The sequence below is a fragment of the Arachis duranensis genome, chromosome 1 (assembly GCF_000817695.3).
Source record: "Arachis duranensis cultivar V14167 chromosome 1, aradu.V14167.gnm2.J7QH, whole genome shotgun sequence".
Lineage (NCBI taxonomy): Eukaryota > Viridiplantae > Streptophyta > Magnoliopsida > Fabales > Fabaceae > Arachis > Arachis duranensis.
The window spans coordinates 67780149-67794168 of record NC_029772.3 but is presented as its reverse complement, the minus strand read 5'-3'; the positions used below and the strand labels follow the sequence as shown (position 1 = coordinate 67794168).

At 31.3% G+C, this 14020-nt stretch overlaps 1 long non-coding RNA gene across 1 annotated transcript; it reads right to left on the bottom strand.

Moving 5' to 3' along the window:
* Positions 1 to 9210: 9210 nt before the first annotated feature.
* LOC127744763 (uncharacterized) lies at positions 9211 to 10266 on the bottom strand. The gene is made up of 3 exons (XR_008005799.1): positions 10128 to 10266; positions 9413 to 9570; positions 9211 to 9319 (listed from the first exon to the last, which is right to left on the bottom strand). It is a non-coding gene; the product is annotated as an uncharacterized LOC127744763 (long non-coding RNA).
* Positions 10267 to 14020: the final 3754 nt, after the last annotated feature.

Sequence of the window (14020 nt, the reverse complement as noted above, 5' to 3'; positions counted from 1 at the left end):
TAATCTAGGTAATCAACCACTAGTATATTGTTAATCACAATTAATCCCCGGCAACGGCACCAAAAACTTGATACGCAAAAATTAAGATTTCACGTACAACCGGCAAGTATACCGGGTCGTATCAAGTAATAAAACTCACTAAGAGTGAGGTCGATCCCACGAGGATTAAAGGATTAAGCAATTAATAGTTAGTTGATTATTCTAGTTAGACAATCATTTTGGAGTGATGAGCAAACAATAAACGTAAATGACATGAAAGTAAAGGAAAGCAATAAATTGCAAGAAAGTAAATGACGGAAAGTAAATATGGCAGACATGAGGGATTGGAGATGTTGATTCCTCTTGAATCAATGGGTGTCACTCCTTCTCAATCATGTAAGATAGATCCATGGCAGATTATGAGTAATTAAACTGCAATCTCTTGGTGATTTAATTTCCCTTAACATAATCGATTGCCACTCTCGTGATCTAATTGGTCATGAGAAGAGGTGAAGTTCAATTTCTAATCTTAGAGCCACACAACCCTCAAGACCTCAACTCAAAGAGGTTATATGTCACGTGCCAACTAAGAGTGTATTGATCGAGAGAATTATGAGAGAAGAGCCTCAAACTGAATTCCATGATCCCTTTCTCAAGGCTCACATGTAATTCATGTAGATCAAATCCCCCTCTCGGTAGTAATTGGATCTATGAAGCACAAAGACTCTATCTTAGATAAACAAACATGATTTCTAATCCCATACTACATAAATCCAAAGACTCCAATATTAGAGTGGTTATATGTCACGTACCAACTCTAAATCAAGAATCAACTTCATTATGCCAAGAGAGCTTAAGCTGAATCCTATGATCCCTCCCTCGAGGCTCACAATAGGATTCTAATAGATCCAAGGATCTTTGAAGAACAAAACTCTCTTGCAAGGATTCTAAAAGTTATCCAAGTATGAAATTAGAGTGAAGAAGAGAAAAAGAAATAAAACATCAATTCAATCAAAATTGAAACTGAGCTCCTTTCCCAAATGCAGAGGGAATTAAGTGGTCATTGCTCTCAAGTAAAAACCAAATTGCAGAAAACTAAAGTGCAGAAAAATAAAGATGAAGATTTAGAATTCAAAACTGAAATTGGAACTTCAAAATTTATAATTGAAAAGTACAAACTAAAATTGAACTACTACTAAGGAAGAAAAGAAGAGAAGAGAAGAAGAGTGTGTAAGGGGAGGGGTTCGAAGACCCATTCCCAATGGAGTGTGCCAATTCACAGAATTTCAAATTGGTCTCCTCCGTGTCCCCCCTTTTTTTTCTATGAAACTATGGCTTTTATATAGGCTTTCCTAAATTACACATTGAAATGAAATTAAAAGCAAATTATAATTAAATAAAAATTAACTATTTTAGATGATTCTTGTGGCTTTGATTGATTGAGATTTATGGGCTTTGCCTGCTTGAGGTTGGATGGACCTTGAAGTAATCTGATTGAACCAAAACCAAGCTCCAGAGAGTCACATGGGCGTTATTGGAACCAACGCCTTCACAAGCCCAAGTTGTTGCCACAAACGTGGTCTCCTCCCTCTTGAACTCAGTTTTGATGCCGAAAGTTGCCCCTGGTTTGAGCTTCAATTTTTTTTCTCCACTATCAAGTATTATATATGGTTGGAAAGCTCTGGATGTCAGCTTTCCAACACAACTAGAAGCACCTCAATTGGATCTTTGTAGCTCAGGTTATGTTCCATTGAAGAATTGCAGCCTCTAAATGAAGCCAGTTTTTGAAACTTCAAATGAACTCCAATCCTATACTATGATATATGGTTGGAAAGCACTTGATGTCTACTTTCTAATGCCACTGAAATCACCTCATTTGGAACTTTCTAGCTCAAGTTATGCTCTATTGAAGAGGGCAAGGTCAAGCTGCCAATTTTTGCTGGAGTTATTGGTGGAATTATCCTCAAACACACCAGCTCCAATGCCAGATTCCCTTAGCCAAGTTTCTGCATGGGCGTTGTTGCTGGAGTTGTTGCCAGACACGCCAGCAACAACGCCAGACTTCCCTCTTTTTGGCTCATTCATTCCTCCTTACTCTCAACTCCATTTCCTTGTTTTTGGGGCCTAAAGATGAATCTGATTTGAGCTTTCATTTCGTGTTCTACTATAGACTATTATATATGGTTGGAAAGCTCTGAATGTCAGCTTTCCAACGCAACTAAAAGCACTTCAATTGGATCTCTGTAGCTCAAGTTATGCTCCCTTGAAGAGGACATGGTCAAGCTGCCAAGAAGCGCAGAAAGTGGCGTTCCTAACTTGATTTTCCAAGTTAGCAACGTGTTTGTTATTCTTCCTGGAGCCAAAGATTTTTTGCAAGAGGGCGTTGTTAACTTGGATTTTAAGTTGCCAACGTGCTCTTCTTCTTCCTAGAGCCAAAAATCTTGCATTGGAGCTGCTAACTTGAGTTGCCAACTTGCTCTTTTTTTTGCCTTTGAGCTTATTTTGTGGTTTTTGCTTCTTTCTCTACCATTTTCTACAAAATAAATCAATTCAAAGAGATCAAAGCAATATATGACTTAAGCACAAAAATACTCAATAATTAAGCACTAAACATTAATTTCTTGTGTGAAAAAGCATAGAAAAACATAACATGATGCGCAGTCATCATATACCCAGACAGTTGACTTTTTTTCACTGCACTTGTTAAAAAATTAAGAATAAAGTAATTAAAAAATATTAAATTTTCAATTTTTTTGGATATTATTGGAATTTTTATTTTTTTACTACTAGAAAAAAATTATTTTTTTAGTTTAAAAATTTAAAAAAATAATAAATTTATAGATCTGTTGTTCTTTTTTTCCTCCACTTGTTAAAAATTAAGAATAAATTAATTTTAAATTTTTAAATTTTTTTATTTTTTTGGATATTTTTGGAATTTTTCATTTTTCTACTATTATAAAAAATTTATATTTTAGTTTTAAAATTAAAAAAAATTATACATTTACTGATTTTTTGTTTACTTGATATTGCTGGACTTTATTTTATTTTTTTAATTTAAATAAAACAATTTAATCTTATAATTTAAAAATTCAAAATAAGAAATTTATTTTTTCAATTTTTATTTTTTTAAAAATATTTTTTTATTTTTTATTTACCGGATAATGTTACACCCGACAGTTGACTAAATTAATTTTAAAAATATAAAAATTTTCAATTTTTTTTATTTTTTAGATATTTTTGGAATTTTTTATTTTTCTACTCTTAGAAAAAAATTTATCTTTTCCTTTAAAAATTGAAAATTAATAATAAATTTACATATCTGTTGCTTACTGGATATTGTTAGACTTTATTTTATTTTTCTAATTTAAATAAAAAAGTTTATTCTTATAATTTCAAAATTCAAAAACAAAAAATTTATTTTTTTCAAATTTTTATTTTTTTAAAAGTATTTTTTTATTCACCGAATAATGCTACACCCGGACAGTTGACTTTTTTTTCACTGCACTTGTTAAAAAATTAAGAATAAAGTAATTAAAAAATATTAAATTTTCAATTTTTTTTGGATATTATTGGAATTTTTTATTTTTTACTACTAGAAAAAAATTATTTTTTTAGTTTAAAAATTTAAAAAATAATAAATTTATAAATCTGTTGTTTACTAGATATTGCTTGACTTTATTTTATTTTTCTAGTTTAAGTAAAAATATTTAATCATAAAATTTAAAAATTAAAAAATAAAAAAATTAGGTTTTTGAAATGTTTAATTTTTTCATAAATATTTTTTTATTCGCTGGATAATGGTTCACCCTACAGTGACGTTTTTTGCTCCACTTGTTCACAAATTAAGAATAAATTAATTTAAAAAATTTAAAATTTTTAAATTTTTTATTTTTTGGATATTAGTTTTTTTAAAATTTTTATTTTTTTAAAAATATTTTTGTTATTTTTTATTTACGGGATAATGCTACACCGACAGTTGACTAAATTAATTTTAAAAATCTAAAAATTTTAAATTTTTTATTTTTTAGAAATTTTTTGAATTTTTTATTTTTCTACTCTTAGAAAAAATTTATCTTTTGCTTTAAAAATTGAAAATTAATAATAAATTTACATATTTGTTGCTTACTGGATTTTGTTAGATTTTATTTTATTTTTCTAATTTAAATAAAAAAGTTTATTCTTATAATTTAAAAATTGAAAAATAAAAAAATTATTTTTTTCAAATTTTTATTTTTTTTAAAAGTATTTTTTTATTCACCGAATAATGCTATCACTACAAGAAAACAAGCTTTTTGCGACGCTTTTAAAGCATGGCGGAAAGTCCAAAAAAGCGTAGCGATAGCTTTTTGCCACGCTTTTTGAGATACCGGCACGCTTTTCAAAGGGTCACAACTGCAAGGGTGCCGGTTGCTCTATCGCCACGCTTTTGGTGACCTATCGCCACGCTTTTGTTTTTGTCACGCTTTTAAAAATCGCCATGCTTTCATATGGCTACGCTTTGAAAGCGACCCAATAGGTAGATATGGCTACGCTTTTAAAGCGTGACAATAGCCTTAAGATACAGCTACGCTTTTAAAGCGTGGCTGTTGATGCATACTGTAACGTTATGGCCACACGTTCAAAGCGTGGCAACAAGTGGAGATATGGCTACGCTTTTGAGGCGTGCCAATAGCAAGACATATGGCTACGCTTTTAAAACGTGCCAATAGCTGTGAGATACAGCTACGCTTATAAAGCGTGGCTGTTGATTGCTGCTGTACAATATGGCCACTCTTTTAAAGCGTGGCTGTAAGTTCAGTACCTATATTAGCACTCTTTTTTTTATAAACCTTAATCATGGATAATTTTAAAATTTAAAAGATGACTACTAACTTTAAATCAACTAATCCTTGCTTCATAAACTTGTCATAGAAAAAGTGTTTCATCACATGATATACTGTAACAAAATACCAAAAATCAAAGTCTCATCCACTAGCAATTTCCTAATACATGAATTACAATTCCAACATGGGTTACATTATCTACTTCATTTACACTTCATTACAAAATACAAAACTTCATGATTACTGATCATCATTGTGAGAGAAATTGTTTTCAGCACTGCCCTGCAAAATTTTAAATATTGTTGTGTGTTAGTGCATCTTATACCAAACCAAAAAATTAAAAGACATATTATCAAACAAACTGTGTTATAATCGTACAATAATTATAACCAGCAAAGGCTTTTCTTTCATTGAAAGCCACTATACTTTTTTTGTTCTTAAAGTTTTCAAAAAAGAGAAAGGGTACTGATATAGGAAGCTAACAATCAAACAGCCCCCTCCCCCCATTTTTTTTGCTGCAAGTGTCACATGTTTTACTCAACAGTGACATGTATCACCCTAACTCCTAATATATTTCACAACCAAATTAACCAAATTAACAGTCACATGCATACTAGCAACTGGAGAATCAATACAAATTGCATATGGATCAATTCTATAACTGATTCCTTCTTCTGATTAATATTTAAGGTGGGAAAAGAAAGAAAGAAAAAACCAATCTCCAATAAATAAATCAAGCAAAATGAGATATACCATGAGAGCCATTAATTCCTTCTGGAGTCTGCAAAAATAAAAACAAACAAAACCATTAAAATTCAATTATGGTTTCTTTTCTTTTCCTTTTTCCAATTTAATTAGGAAAAAGTGCAAATCTTCAAAGATTTCTCGTGTTTTCCAAAATTGAGATTCAATGCCACACTAGATACAAAACAAAACACCACTAAAGCTTCAACAAATTGGAATTCAGATTTTAATTCAACACCATTAGCACCATTTATAAACTTTTATCTTACTATCATCACATGTCCAAAATCAACAACAACAATAAGTCAACTACTTTGATTGGAAATATATCGAATATCCAAAGATAGTTACATCTTTGGGTGGAATATGAGTTGATTCTGAGCTTCGAGGAGTATTTCTTGGTCTGCTACTTGAGGCATCCAAAGGAGAATTTTGGGCAGCTTGCACTAAGGCTGCTACCTCTTCCTCACTCATTCCAGGGTTGACTTGGTGCACCAATACCTTTAATAAACTGCATACACCGTCCATCTTCTTCTCTAATGATTCAACCTTGTTGTTGTATTCAACTTTGACTTGTCGAATCTCCTCATCCTTTTTAAGAGAGCTTCTTGTAATTCAAGCCCCATAACAACGAACTCGACTTGGTTGGTCATTTCCTAGCACTCCTACAAATGCATCCTCATCATTTTCCCTGCCTCTATTCGGGTTTGAAGTTCAGCCTGTCAAAAGTGAAGAGCAATAAAATACAAAGCCGCATTAACTAAATATTAATAGAAATCACTATAGAATTTATATTGTATAAATCCAAATACAAATACAAAAAACTCACAATTGTGCTTTGTGTTTTAGCATCAATTTCTTTTCCTTTTTTACTTGTGCGAGTTGCTATGAAAACTTCAACTCTTGATGGTTCTTCACTGTTCTCTTTAGAGTCGCGCTAGAGTACATATAGAAAAATTTACATGAAGCATACTAACTAGAAAACAACAATATGAATATAAATGAGAAATCACAAAAAATATCAATCTTATATTACCAGCTGCTTGCGCACTATTCCAAAATTTATGGAACTCATCCGGTGAGGACATGTTTGCTTTGACCTATTTTTAGCATTCTTAGTAGACACAGCCTAAATATAAATATAAAAAAGAGATGTTATTATTCTTAATAAACATGTTTTCTTGTTTTTTCAAAATCACACTACCTTTTCCCAAAACACCAAATTTAATCACATAAAAAACTAAAAGACAATATTACCTTGACAGTCGGAAGACTCCAATACCGAATTAGTTTGCGAAATTGAACCTCAGGGATCTCTAACGGTCGGTTCTTTATCATTTCTTTCTTTGTGTTGTACTTCAAGAAATGTTCCTTTTTTATTTCGCCTTTGTATTTTTTCCATGCACGACAAAATCCCTTCATTACCCAAGGCTTTGAAGTTATTGGAAGAATGAATTTTCGCTAAAAAAGACAACAAATTAGAATGTCAAAGGTTAGCATAAATAAAGTAACAAATAAATTTTAAAAAATTATCTATAATGCTATATTTACATACATTGGCATACTCCCACATGTCCTCTTTGATGTTTTTAGGCACACCATGCCAACTAGTATATAGCAAAGTCACAAGTATCAAATTCTTTGTAACAAGTATCAAATTCTTTGTAACAACATTACATGCATATTTAAACCAAATGCCTATTGACTGCTAGGAAAGAGTTAAAACAATAGTATTAACTTGGTTTCAACTTTCAAGAGGAATGCAGCTTTTCAATTCAACACAACACAAAAATAAATCAAATCAGAGTTTAATAACATCAGTTCTATTCTATTCTATAATTCCATAGCACCCAAAAATAATATTAACCAAAAAAATAAATCAATTCAACTAACACATTCAACACAACATAGCCATAACCAACTCATATATATGCACTGGTTTGATTACAGACTTGCTACTTAAATTAAACTTCAATCAAATACAGAATTCTATTTATAGAAATAAATTAAATGACCAAAAAGCAAGCAAGCCCGTTCCAAACTTTGTAAAAAATATGGCCTAGAACTATAAACTAGAGGTGTGGCCGTCAGAGATTCAAGCCTTGTTAAGATAAAATGATCTAATTCATTTTTTCTCTGTTCTTGTATAGCTTATTCATAAAGGAGTCCAAGTTGTGATGTTATTGCGTGCTAGATCCAAATATGCTTTAAATTTTACCATTCATTGTGTTTAAATATCAATCTTATATCAATATGTATGATTGCTTAAATTGAAAATTATTTTTTCTATTCAATAAAAATTTTAGTTCCACCAAAAGTAACAATCTTATGAAATTTTGGATAAACTGTTTTTTATTAGCTTAATAATAAACCTTCCAATTTTCCAAATAAATAATAAGAAAAAGTTATTGAGGGTAATTTAAAAGGAATCCAGAATTTAAATTTTGCAGGATGTAAGCAAAGTCAACTTATGTGGTAAATGAACTTTAAACTTTTCCAAGTTCTCGACATGATAACGGCAACATTTCTTCACTTTTGTTTAAGACTTATTATTAACAACATTGTGTGTGAGGAAGGTGTGTTTTTTCAATGACATTGATGATAAACACTGGTGAATTAAGATTCTTTGCCGCTATGATTTAGCAATCTTAAACAATAAGCAAACTAGATCTCTTATTCCTTAGCTTCTTATATTGTAATGTATATAAAATAGAAATATGAACTTGGATAGAGAAACAAGAATTCAGAATTGTGAACATGCATAAACCAGAGAGAAATATCAAAGAGGCATACCAAAGAGCACTTGGCGTGCATTAATACTGATAATAACAAATAGCATAAACCAAGCAAACCAAATGCACCAATTTACAAAATTCAATATTAAAAGAAATGAGACCAGAGTGAGAAACTAAAACATCGTAAAAGCAAATAAACTGAAATAATAATAGCTATTACCTTTAGTTTAGGTGCCTTGGGTGAAACTGAAACAAATGAGACCAGAGTGAGAAACAAGAAAAACTACCAAAAAACAAGGGTAGTAAACATCTAAAAACTAAAAGCAAATAAACTGGGAAACTAAATTTTCATGTTCATTTATTTTAACTTCTTGTCTTAACAGCTAGGAAATAAAAGAAGCTCAATCATTCACAAGAAACACCATTTTCGCACTCATTCTAACTCTTCTACTGACATAAAATAGAAAAATAAACAAAATTAGGAACAAAATAGCTTCCCCTGCAGAAATAAAATATAACTCAGCTCTATAACCATAAGTGAAGGCAATAAGGCCTCCATACACTCAGCAGTTTTCTTTGGGTTTCTGGGCATGTTAATGATCTGAATATCAACAAATCAAAGACCATAACTTAACAAATTAATCAAATCTATAAAACAATACAATGAATCCCCGGAGAACCATTCGAAGCAATCAATTAATATGAAACTTCCCTAAACTAAGTATGATACAACCATAATTGTCTAACGATTAGAAAGCCACAGTCCCAAGGCAATACCAACTATACAATTCAAATGAGAAATTGACAAATGTTGGCTTCAACCCACCAGTGAAGTAGACCAAGAATGCACATGATGTCTACATATTTAAGCATGCATAAAATTTAATCATTTAATCAAACTGAAAAACCAGAAAATGCAAGAGTTTCATACCTTTAAACTTTCTTGCGTCATTACATACAGAAGACCAGGTGTTTCCTTCTCAATCAACTGTTTTGTAGCTTCTGGTGTTACATCTCGTGAGGTAAAGCCGGTCCCACCTTGATTGGAAAGGAAAATAAAATGGGAAATCAATTGAATAAAATTAGAATTTTTGGACTTCAATAGCGAAACTAATGTGTGTAGAAATGTACCAAGGGTAAGTATAAGATCCACATGTTCAACATCACTCCATCTTTTTAGAAACTCCTGAATTTTTGCCACATCATTTGGAGCCACAGCAGTAGCGACAACTTTTGCTCCTCCTAGTCTTTCCGAGGAAGAATTAACAACAGAAACAGCCCTGGGACCACTATTTAAAAGTAAAGGAGTTAGAAAATTTTGATGCTTCCATTAAGGGAGGAAAAAAAAAAGAACAAAAACAACACACAAAATTTTCCTACACAACACTATTGTGTACCATCCACTGAAACCTTTTCTTGACATTGGAAAAAGGGTATATACACTGATAAGACATGAAATCCCTATTTAACCTTGTAGTTCCAGAAAAAGTTGGATATGGGCACTTTAACCATTCTAATGATCTTTTAATGCAGCAGTTTCAAAATAATAATAATAATAATAATAATAATAATAATAATAATAATTAATAATAATAATAATAATAATAATAATAATAATAATAATAATAATAATTAAAGAAAAAATATGAATTTTGATTTCAGTGTGTGCAAAAATTCCATCAGAACCATCTAAAAGCAGCTCTATCTAGAAAGAGCACAGCAAACAGTATCTATTGTAGCAGTCTGCTTATTCTAAAATCAACTCCAGATAAGGTATAAAAATGCTTATTCCTCAGAGCCAGGCCTAAAGTAGTTTTGTATACAAAAACAAGTATTTTGTACCAACCTAAAGCAGTTTTTCCCTCTGACTTTGAATGAACTTGGCTCAATTAAAGACCAAGAACCAGGGCTTTGTTTCTCTTATCCAACAAAATGGAATTGACAAACCTGCTATTGGCTTTAGTTTAGGTGCCTTGGGTGAAACTGAAACAAAGGCACTTTAACCATTCTAATGATCTTTTAATGCAGCAGTTTCAAAATAAAAATAATGATAATAATAATAATAATAATAATAATTAAAGAAAAAATATGAATTTTGATTTCAGTGTGTGCAAAATTTCCATCAGAACCATCTAAAAGCAGCTCTATCTAGAAAGAGCACAGCAAACAATATCTATTGTAGCAGTCTGCTTATTCTAAAATCAACTCCAGATAAGGTATAAAAATGCTTATTCCTCAGAGCCAGGCCTAAAGTAGTTTTGTATACAAAAAAGCCTGACTGATATTCCAAATATTCTCAAAGTAGTTCACAAGCTCTATGTAACAGGTAGATTGAGCATAAATATTCCCTGATCTTTTAAACTTTCAAACTCTACTAGAGTTTCCAAACTTCTATCCAATAATACAGCCTTGAAATCCAATGCACCAAAAAATGATACTTTCTACTCAGCTCTGAACAATTGCTGATATGGATCCAAAATTAAAAAAGAGGTTACCAGACATATATATTAGCATAAGGAAAGTATACGCTGAAACAGTGAAACTAATACAAGTTAAACAACCAAATAAATAGCAACCCCATGGTGAAGAAAGTAAACATACACTTTCAAGTTATGGAACAAGCCTAAAATTTGGACGGTACAAAAATGTCCTTTCAAGCAAGGGGAATCACAATCTAATAACTACACACAAAAAGCCCTAATTCTTACTAACATTTGGACTAGACATGCTTTTGCACAGAAAAAGCGCGTCAGGGGAGATTACAAACATTAGCAGGGTTGAGCAGCCCCCCCAACAAAAAAAACACACACACACACAGCAGAACCCGAAGCTTTCAATTCAAAGATTCAAATTTTCAAAAAAGATAAATAAATGCAACCAAAATTGCAAAAGCAGCACCAAAAAGAAAAACTTACCATTTGAAAAAGTATAGAAACCAGAACACCAATCATCAGCTACACACAAACTAAGAATCCCCAAAGCCTGCAGTGTAAACCAAACCCCATAAGAATAGCCACTCTGACTTCAGAATCGGGTGAAGAATCTGCAGTTATTCGACGTGTTTTAGTTCCAGACGCAACAATTGGATCTGATGGTATACAATTCTCGCTGAAAGCCCCAGGTCCAAGGTCAGAAATTATAATAAAAACAATGAATAATTAAAAAAAAGAATGAAAACTTAAGAGTCATCCTCATGAATCTGACTGCAGAAAAACAAAAAGAGGAGAAACCTACAGCCTTCTTCGAAGCTGGAACTGGCGCTTTTCCACCTCGTCAGATGTTACAGCTTTGTTGTTCTTCACGGAAGCGAAGAAGCAGGAAGCGAACGGCAGCGCGGAAGGGAGGGCTTCGTCGTTCTTCACGGAAGCGAGGAAGCAGGAAACGAGCGGCAGCGCGAAAGGGAGGGCTTCGTCGTTCTTCGTTGGAGTGTTGTCGTCGCGGTGAGGGCAGGGGTTAGGGCTTTTGAAGAAGGGTTAAGGCAAGCACAATGAAGAAGGGTTAGCTAGGGCTTTCGAAGGGGGTAGCGGTGAGGCACAACGGAGATTGGTGGTCGCCATTGGGGCTTTCGAAGGAGGAGTCAGGGCAGGGCACAAAAAAGGAGTTAGCTAGGGCTTTTTTTCTCTGAGTCTTTGAATTACGAAGGGGCTAGGGCAGGCGTTTTTGTTTTATTCGAGCTTCTTTAATTTTTTTTTCTAAGGGAACCTTTTGGCCACGCTTTTCAAGCGTGCCAAAAGGCTTGTAGGAAACGGCCACGCTTCTGAAACGCAACAATAACAAATTTCTATTGTCACGCTTTAAAAGCGTGCCGAAATCTCTCTATGGCTACGCTTTATAAGCGTGGCAGAAAAAAACGTGGCTAAATCTTGCATCAACTGCCACCCTCATAAAAGCGTAGCCATTGACCCTTTTCGCCACGCTTTTTAAGCGTAGCAAAAAAAAGCGTGGCCAAATCTCTATTCAAACACCACCCTCACATAAGCGTGGCCATAGACCACTTTTGGCCACGCTTTTAAAGCGTAGCAAAAAAAAGCGTGGCCATAGGCCTTTTTTCTTGTAGTGTATACCCGAACAGTTGACTTTTTTTCACTGCACTTGTTAAAAAATTAAGAATAAAGTAATTAAAAATATTAAATTTTCAATTTTTTTGGATATTATTGGAATTTTTTATTTTTTTACTACTAGAAAAAAAATTATTTTTTAGTTTAAAAATTAAAAAAAATAATAAATTTATAGATCTATTATTTACTAGATATTGCTTGACTTTATTTTATTTTTCTAGTTTAAATAAAACAATTTAATCATAAAATTTAAAAATTCAAAAATAAAAAAATTAGGTTTTTGAAATTTTTAATTTTTTCATAAATATTTTTTTATTCGCTGGATAATGGTACACCCTCCAGTTGACTTTTTTTTGCTCCAAATTGTTCACAAATTAAGAATAAATTAATTTAAAAGATTTAAAATTTTTAAATTTTTTTATTTTTTGGATATTTTTGAAATTTTTCATTTTTCTGCTATTATAAAAAAATTATTTTTTAGTTTTAAAATTAAAAAATAAAAAATTTACTGATTTTTTTACTTGCTATTGCTGGACTTTATTTTATTTTTAGTTTAAATAAAAAAATTTAATCTTATAATTTAAAAATTCAAAATTAATAAATTTAGTTTTTTTTATTTTTATTTTTATAAAAACATTTTTGTTATTTTTTATTTACCGGATAATGCTACACCCGACAGTTGACTAAATTAATTTTAAAAATCTAAAAATTTTCAATTTTTTATTTTTTAGATATTGTTGGAATTTTTTATTTTTCTACTATTATAAAAAAATTTATTTTTTGCTTTAAAAATTAAAAATTAATAATAAATTTACATATCTGTTCCTTACTGGATATTGTTAGACTTTATTTTATTTTTCTAATTTAAATAAAAAAGTTTATTCTTATAATTTAAAAACTCAAAAATAAAAAATTTATTTTTTTCAAATTTTTATTTTTTAAAAGTCATTTTTTTATTCACCGAATAATGCTACACCCGGGCAGTTGACTTTTTTTCACTGCACTTGTTAAAAATTTAAGAATAAAGTACTCCCTCAAAGCTCAAGGTTCTGAGCATCAATGATTAGAGAGTCAAGAAAAGAAAAAAAATGAGCTTAATGAAGTCCTCTAATTCAAATGCTTGTGGTGCTTATGTATCAAGTGGTAATACTTGAAAACAAAACATTTAGAATCGTAGCTTTGATATTAACTCGTAGGGCAAAGCACCCAAAAGGAGAAGCTAATAAGAAAAATCAAAAGCTTGCTTCAAGGAAGAAACATAAAGAAAAGATTTCATAAAATGAGCTAAATAGAAGCATCAATCATTTACATTTCTTTTGTGATTGTAGCATGCATAGAAAACTAACTTGCCATGAACATTGAGTTGCTATTCTTCTTACCTTGGATTGTCAATCTCTATTGCATGATTCTTTTCTTGCTTGGGGACAAGCAAGTTTTAAGTTTGGTGTTGTGATGACAAGTCATCTTAGCCTAGTTTCACTAGTCTTTTTCTTTTATTTTCAATTGAATTATGCACTTTCTTGAGCCATAAGCAAGCCAATTGGGTAGATTTTCATGTTTCCTTTGATTTAATCAACCATAGATGAATTAATGCAATTTCATGAGGTTTTATGCCATTATTATCATATATTATGAAAGAATGAATATCTCATGATTTTGAGCATAGCTTTGATGTGTTTGG